At 28.0% G+C, this 6,998-nt stretch overlaps 1 long non-coding RNA gene across 1 annotated transcript; it reads left to right on the top strand.

Moving 5' to 3' along the window:
* Nucleotides 1-589: 589 nt before the first annotated feature.
* LOC136985078 (uncharacterized) lies at nt 590-6,114 on the top strand. Its single transcript, XR_010882277.1, has 5 exons — nt 590-645; nt 1,532-1,551; nt 3,245-3,277; nt 5,940-5,990; nt 6,075-6,114. It is a non-coding gene; the product is annotated as an uncharacterized lncRNA (long non-coding RNA).
* The last annotated feature ends 884 nt before the right edge of the window (nt 6,115-6,998 follow it).

Raw genomic sequence — 6,998 nt, 5'->3', positions numbered from 1 at the left:
CAAAAATATTCTATTAAAAATTACGAAGATATTTATATCAGTTTTATTGTATTAATTTGAAAAAGAAATAAATTATTAATACTAAAAATTCTTTTTCAATCTTCAAAAGAACAACTTTTGAATATTAAATTAAAATTCAATTAAACAAGTTTCTGTTTGACATAAACAGCTAAATCTACTTGAAAGTTACACTCGACATTTTATTCTAAACGAAAACTTCCTTGTTTTGAGTGGAAGAGAATATTGCATACAACATGTGCATTTTGACAATTGTAATAACCTGTTTACAGTATACTTTGAATTTTATGAATTGAAATTTTATCATTTAAAGTTTTATTTATATTTATTAAATTTAAGAGGGTCTTGATCAATTTTATGAGCTTTACTTAAATTTTTTGAAGATTTAAAAATTCTATGTTTAAACAGATTAAACAAATAAGAACAAAGTTATTTTATGTAAATTTAATTCAACAGAATAAAGGAAGGAAGTATCTACATCAACCATGATGCATTTCTTTTTATTTCTTTATATAATATAAGCCGCAAATTTTACTAATCACCTCACATCTATCGAGATAGTCAAGAGAATGACAAATTTAGCAGTTTTCATTATTGTCTTTTCCTTGATTATTGCAGCCGTTTATGGTGAGATATAGTTAAAATAATTTAGACAATATCGCGTGCAAATAATAAAACCAATAGTTTAATTTTAATATAAATTAGATTAGAACATTTGTCTAAAATATTAAAAAATTTCCAATGACTTTCAAAGTTTCATTTCTCTAAAATACAGAATTAAATTTAACGTTTAAGAATGTTTATCTATTTAAGAACCGCTTTGGTGAACCAAAAATGTTCAAACTTGGAAAGATTACTTCTATATATGAGGTATTAATTCTATTAAATTTTGGTTGTTAAAGTGAGGAAATAGAGGTGTGCCATATGCTACGTCTAGATAAAGGGGATGTCAAACAATGAAAATTTTACTCGTTATTGGCATCTAAAATGTTTTTTTTAAAAAACTTATCTGTAACTTCAAAATTAAGCCTTTTGCCTTTTTCACTTTAACCACCAAAATTTAATAGTATTAATGCCTCATATTTAGAAGTAATCTTGCCAAGTTTAAACATTTTTGGTTCACCAATACTTAGATATAATGCAAAGTAAACACAGACAATTTCATAAGGTTATTTTACATTTTGGGGCTCATGGGACGTCGAGAGGTCGAGAAATTGCAAAAATTCGAATGTACAACTTTGACCGGTTACAACACCTTCCCTATGTCATATAAATTCTGGCAGTAATTTAGATTTTTTACAACTTTAGAAAACTGTTTATATATAAATAATGAAGCAATTTGTTGTATTTATTTCATTATTGCTTTCATATTTGTGTATTTCGTTTGTTTTAAACAAATTTATTTGAGTTCAGTATTTTTTATATGACATGTTATTATTTCAGTATTGAATTTTAAAAAATTATTTTGTTTACTAATTTTATTTTAAAAAATATTTTATTTCTTCCTTTACAGGAGAAATGGGAAACAGAAATGTGAGTAAAATACATAAAGAGGAAAATAATTATTTAATTTTTAGTCAAAAACTTCAAAAATAGCATGTTTACATATACCTATTTTCTATTGTTAATCACTTTATACCATTACTCACTTTACACATTAGCACCAACCACAATAAGTAGTGAGTTTTCACCTTGACATTTCATATTAAGAATAGAAATAGCATTTAATTTTTCAGTCAGTTTTAACATTATATGTATTAGTACACAAGTCTTCTGTTATAAAGCTTACAAGAGACTATCGTTATAAAATTAGGTTACAACGGAAAGAACCAGAATAATCTATTACAGTATAACTAGTGTATACAGTGTTTATAGCACAACCAATAATGGTTATTCGACAATTAGGTCCAGGAGAAGCTGAAGGTATGTGGAGAACGTGAATTTAAATGGGCGCCAACAAGAAAAGGCGCAGAAGAATGACCAGCGTTTTCGTTGTTTTTTATTTAACTATAGGCCCTGGCATTCAATTGGTTGATTTACCTGCTAACTTCTTATTTTTAAACGTCTATTGTTATTAGTATTAATTTATTACATTTTAATTTAAACAACGGGACTATCTTTTGTCTTCTACTGATTATTTTTTATTAAATTTTTAAGATATTTATAAGTGTATAAGTCTTAGTAGTTATATATTTATGAGTTAGAATCAAAAATAAACTGTGCTTATGATATAAATTTTATTACATTTTACTTTGGCTTTCATTGGGATCTCAAACTAAAATAGTTACATTCGTATTCAGCAAATATCCAACCAAGAAAAGTACACACAAATATTGAGAAAACCGCGCTTTCTCAATATTTTTACCTTCTTAATTTTGTTTTTACCTTGTTTCCTAAAATAAAAAAGAAGTTGAAAAGATGCAGATTTTAATAAACCGAACGGAAACCACAACAATGAGACCCAAAGTCATACAAAAAGTGGCTTCCAGGGCTGCTAGAACAAGCAATATCGCACTGTAAGATAATTCAGTTGATGGCAGGATGGCCGAGCGGTTAGGATGGAAGACACTTTGAGGCCTCGGGGTTTTTCGACCCTCCGTATTTGATTTCAGAATTTTTCGGGAGATGATCAGTCTACACATATAGGGTTCCATCCCTCACCACCCGCCCACTCCATTGTGTGCCTGATCGAATCTATAATGGGCTTGCTATAAAAAATGTTTTCTTAATACCCACATGGGAGAAGAGTAAAAAATGTAATGAGGTTTTTTCTGTAAGAAAACAGTTTCAAAAAATTAGATTTATTTTTACTATGTATAAAGAGTAATTCTGAATCGCAACATGGACATACAGAGTGCTGCAAATGCTGCCGGGATTAGACCTCTGAAAGAAGTCAGAAGTTCAACTATTATTATATTTTCTATACCTATAATTACATATTCCAATTCTACTACAGCTTTTTAATATTAATTATAAATTTTTCATTGAGTTCGAACGCAATATAACCAAAAATATAATTAACTAATACTTTTTATTTGAAAATATTCTTTATTTACCATAAATGAAAAATATGAATAAAATCACATTAAAAATGTAAATTTCGCTCTTATTTTAATTGTTTAAACATTTATTCTTTGTATATTTAAATTAAACCCCGCATAAAAAAATAATGTTTACACCGGTATTTGAATAAATTGAATTATTTTACAAGTTGTTTAAATTTCAGCGTTTAAATGGGCAAAGAGGTTCTGATTTTATGGTAAGTACGAAACTTTCTGACTGTATTATCTATAATCGGCCATTGATTAAATCACTTTAATATTCTTAAAATCAAAATGATCTTTTAATTAAAATAATTTTTTATGTTTCAATTTTTAAACTTCAATATATACTCAGACCCCTCTAATACTATGACACGCACACCTTATATCTCTGAGAACCAACATTTATTACTCTAACAAACGTTTTCAACCTGATCAACAGGCCTCGTCAGGTATTTTCAATCGTCTGACACGTTTTTATAATGGTTCTATATTCGAACAATTACGCGAAAAGAAATTCAAATTTATAAAGGTTCGAACACTTCGTCAAAATATCAAATACAGGTACTCCTCACTTTACGACCGAGTTCTGTTCCGACGACTACGTCGTTAAGCGAGGAGCTTGCGCCGAGAATATAAGATCGTTGTAAAATTATACAAATTATGCAACAAACTTCAAATTTATTCATAAAAGACAATTATAGTACGCTTAGTACGCATGTCACCATTTGCCACTGATCGACACTTAAGCTGAGAAAGGGGATTGCCCGAATTGCAGGTCGAAACTCGATCGGTCGTAAGTGCGAGTGGTCGTTAAGCAGATAGGTCGTAAAGTGAGGAGTACCTATATACCAAAAATGAAATAAACAGTATACATATGTGAAATTGAACGAATTAAAATAAATAGAGTAGAGTAAAATAAAATAAAATACAAATATAATAACACAATATACAGAATTATATTGACAGAGTGCGCGTTACGTATTAGATTGTACTGCGCTATTTTTGATAATATATTTCCAGGCCGATGATAATACTGTGGCATCTTTGTAATTTAAACATTTGCCAGTAAAGCTAGATTTATATATTTCAATCTTTTCTAAAGTCGGTGTTAAAGACTGTGACCTGTTTAACAATCCTAGCCTCATTCTATTCAACAACCGAACCATCTGTTTGTGCTACTCTGTATAGTGCTGTAGAACAGTGTGCCCTTTGTTTACATGGTATATATACTCCTTGAGCCGCTTGCTGGGTGGTGACACCTACGTACTCCTTGTTCAGACCTAATTAATTATTTTTATATGGTATCTTGTATACCCCAGATTGTCCTTCCTTCTTGATCGTATCTGTCATTTCTAAGCAAATTATAAACCGTGGGATCCCTTTTGTACAGAAAACTTGTGTTCTTGTACAAAAGGGCTTCCCCCGGTTTGTATTACGAGTACATCATACAAGCTCTGTCCTTTAAAGCAGTTATTTTATTTAATTAGGTTTCCGTTACTGGCTTTTTGTGACTTTATAGAATTAAAAGATAGTGGCTGCCATTCTTCAGTAACACATCAAACAGTTGAGGTGTTACTGATGAACAACGGCCACTATCTACTTTATTATAAACAGCAATAAATTTTGAATTAAAGTTTTCTTAATCCCTTCTCAAGCTATAAGTTCATAAAGGATTCATCAACAAACGCGAGGCGCGAACCCACGATCGAACCCCCCACCCAGTGTTCAGGGACGAAGACCACTTGGCCACTGGGCCTTTCCTGCTCAGTTTGCATTTACAATTTTTTTTTTTTTTTTATATCAATACTTGAGTATTACGTCATACCATATGGGATTCATCTCCATTCCGTTATTTTAAATTAAGCCGAATTTTACATTGTAATATTGCGATGTGCTCTTTAAACCGTCGCAAAATGTACTGTACATCCTTTTCTCTACACGATATTTTAACATTAATTGTGAAATTGATACCCGTATTTTCTTCACAACGAGGGAACACGGGAACTGATGATATTTTATCGAACTGCCTCTTCGTGCTTGTTCAGTCTTGCTCCTAATATTCGTTTAGTTTGTCCTATATAATACATTTCTTTACTACGATTACAATTTAACTTATGCACAACGCCTGAAAAATTTATATTTTACAATTTAATTTGATCATTATACTTTACATTAAAATCCATTTTATTCTTTAGCTTTGCAGATAACACTATCTCAAATTTAGTAAAAATTTTTTATATTTTTTTAATATACCCTGTATATAATTTAATTGTTTTTGTTAGTATTATAAGTCTGTTGTTACTCTAACATTATAATTAAATCTTCTCGTTGCAATATCTAAAGAATTAATACTGTTATTTGTTCTAATTCATATTCAAATCTTGTATCCGAATTTAGTTCATTAGCAAATTCTACTATTTTATTTCCTGTTACAATATTCTTATCGTAAATTATAAAAGTATCATCTACATGTCTAACTATAAATTTAATTCCATTTAAGAGTTTTAGTTTTTATCCAGCTCTATCATACACATTTCTTCTAATTTAGGTCCTAGAACATTACCCATGCTAGTACCATTTATCTGTCTATAAGACTTATTTTTAATCTTAAAATAATTATTACTATAACAATATTTAATTAAATAAAGATTTGTATAATGGACAAACCAACAGGAATCGATTTCAATTATACAGATTGACATTTCAAATTTTAATAACAATAGTACTTTCTGTTTAAGATGTGACAAAGAGATCCTGCATATTAATATGTTTTATTATTTAATTATTTTTAAATTATTACAAAAACATTGTTTTGTAATATATGGCATTGCTTTATTTATTCAATAATTAGTACATTAATAAAAATTTTTATCGCAGGAACAAAGAGGACAAAGAGGACAAAGAAGACAAGGAAACTTAGGATCTTTTGTAAACACTTACCTTTATTATAATATTTTACAATTTATTACAACAATTATTTTATTATTGTGAATTAAAATATTTTTTTATTAGAACAATAGGAACAGAGAATCTTCTTTTACGGTAAATTTTGATTTATTTATTTGTAATGATAGTTTTTCTTGTTTTTAATCTCCTGAAAATTACAAGATTGACAAAATTTATCTGGGAGAATTGAAGTTATGCAATGAAATTATAGATTATCTTTTAGTTTTTAACTGGGGATACTCGATACTATAATTACTATATCTATGAAATATAACTTTAAGGCCAAGATTTGTAATATTCGTTGACATCAACTATTGGTTAATATGGTTTTCTGTAAGGATTGACATTAAACAAAATCTACTGCAGTTACTTTGAAGTGCAGTTGACAATTCAAAAACAATGATTTTCCTCTTATGTATTTTAAAATTGCAATTAAACGAAATATTTTAAGACTTAAATTTATAAAATTATCACTAAATTAAAAATGAAATTAGAAACGATAACTTTCTAATAACTATATTTATTGCATAATTAGTTTTGAGGGATATGATGGAAAGCTTTATCTTATAAAAATAAAAAGAAAAGCTTTATAAATAGAATTGGGAAGGATAATAGCTTTTATATTAAAGACTTTATAAACAACTAGAAATTAATAAACGAATAACATTTTAAATAAAGTTTCTCTTTATATAATTATTATCACATAAAATTGTACGTATTATGAACTAAAAAATCAATTATAATATATTAGGGACAACGTGGTTCGCAATTTGGGGTAAATAATTTTGTATCTTAATAATATAGAAATTATTTTTAGTATCAATCGTAAATTATGAGTAACAAAATAATAATTACTAATTTTTATAATTTTATATTTCTATAAATCAGGGAAACAGTGGATTATCTACTATGGTGAAAATTTCATAATTATATCATAATTTATATACAGATTATATTAAAAAATTAACATTTTTATTCTATAGAGACAAG

This window comes from Centruroides vittatus, unplaced genomic scaffold (genome assembly GCF_030686945.1).
Source record: "Centruroides vittatus isolate TY-2023 unplaced genomic scaffold, ASM3068694v2 contig_120, whole genome shotgun sequence".
Taxonomy (NCBI): domain Eukaryota; kingdom Metazoa; phylum Arthropoda; class Arachnida; order Scorpiones; family Buthidae; genus Centruroides; species Centruroides vittatus.
Note: the sequence above shows the minus strand (reverse complement) of the source record. Positions and strands in the feature narration are given on the sequence as shown.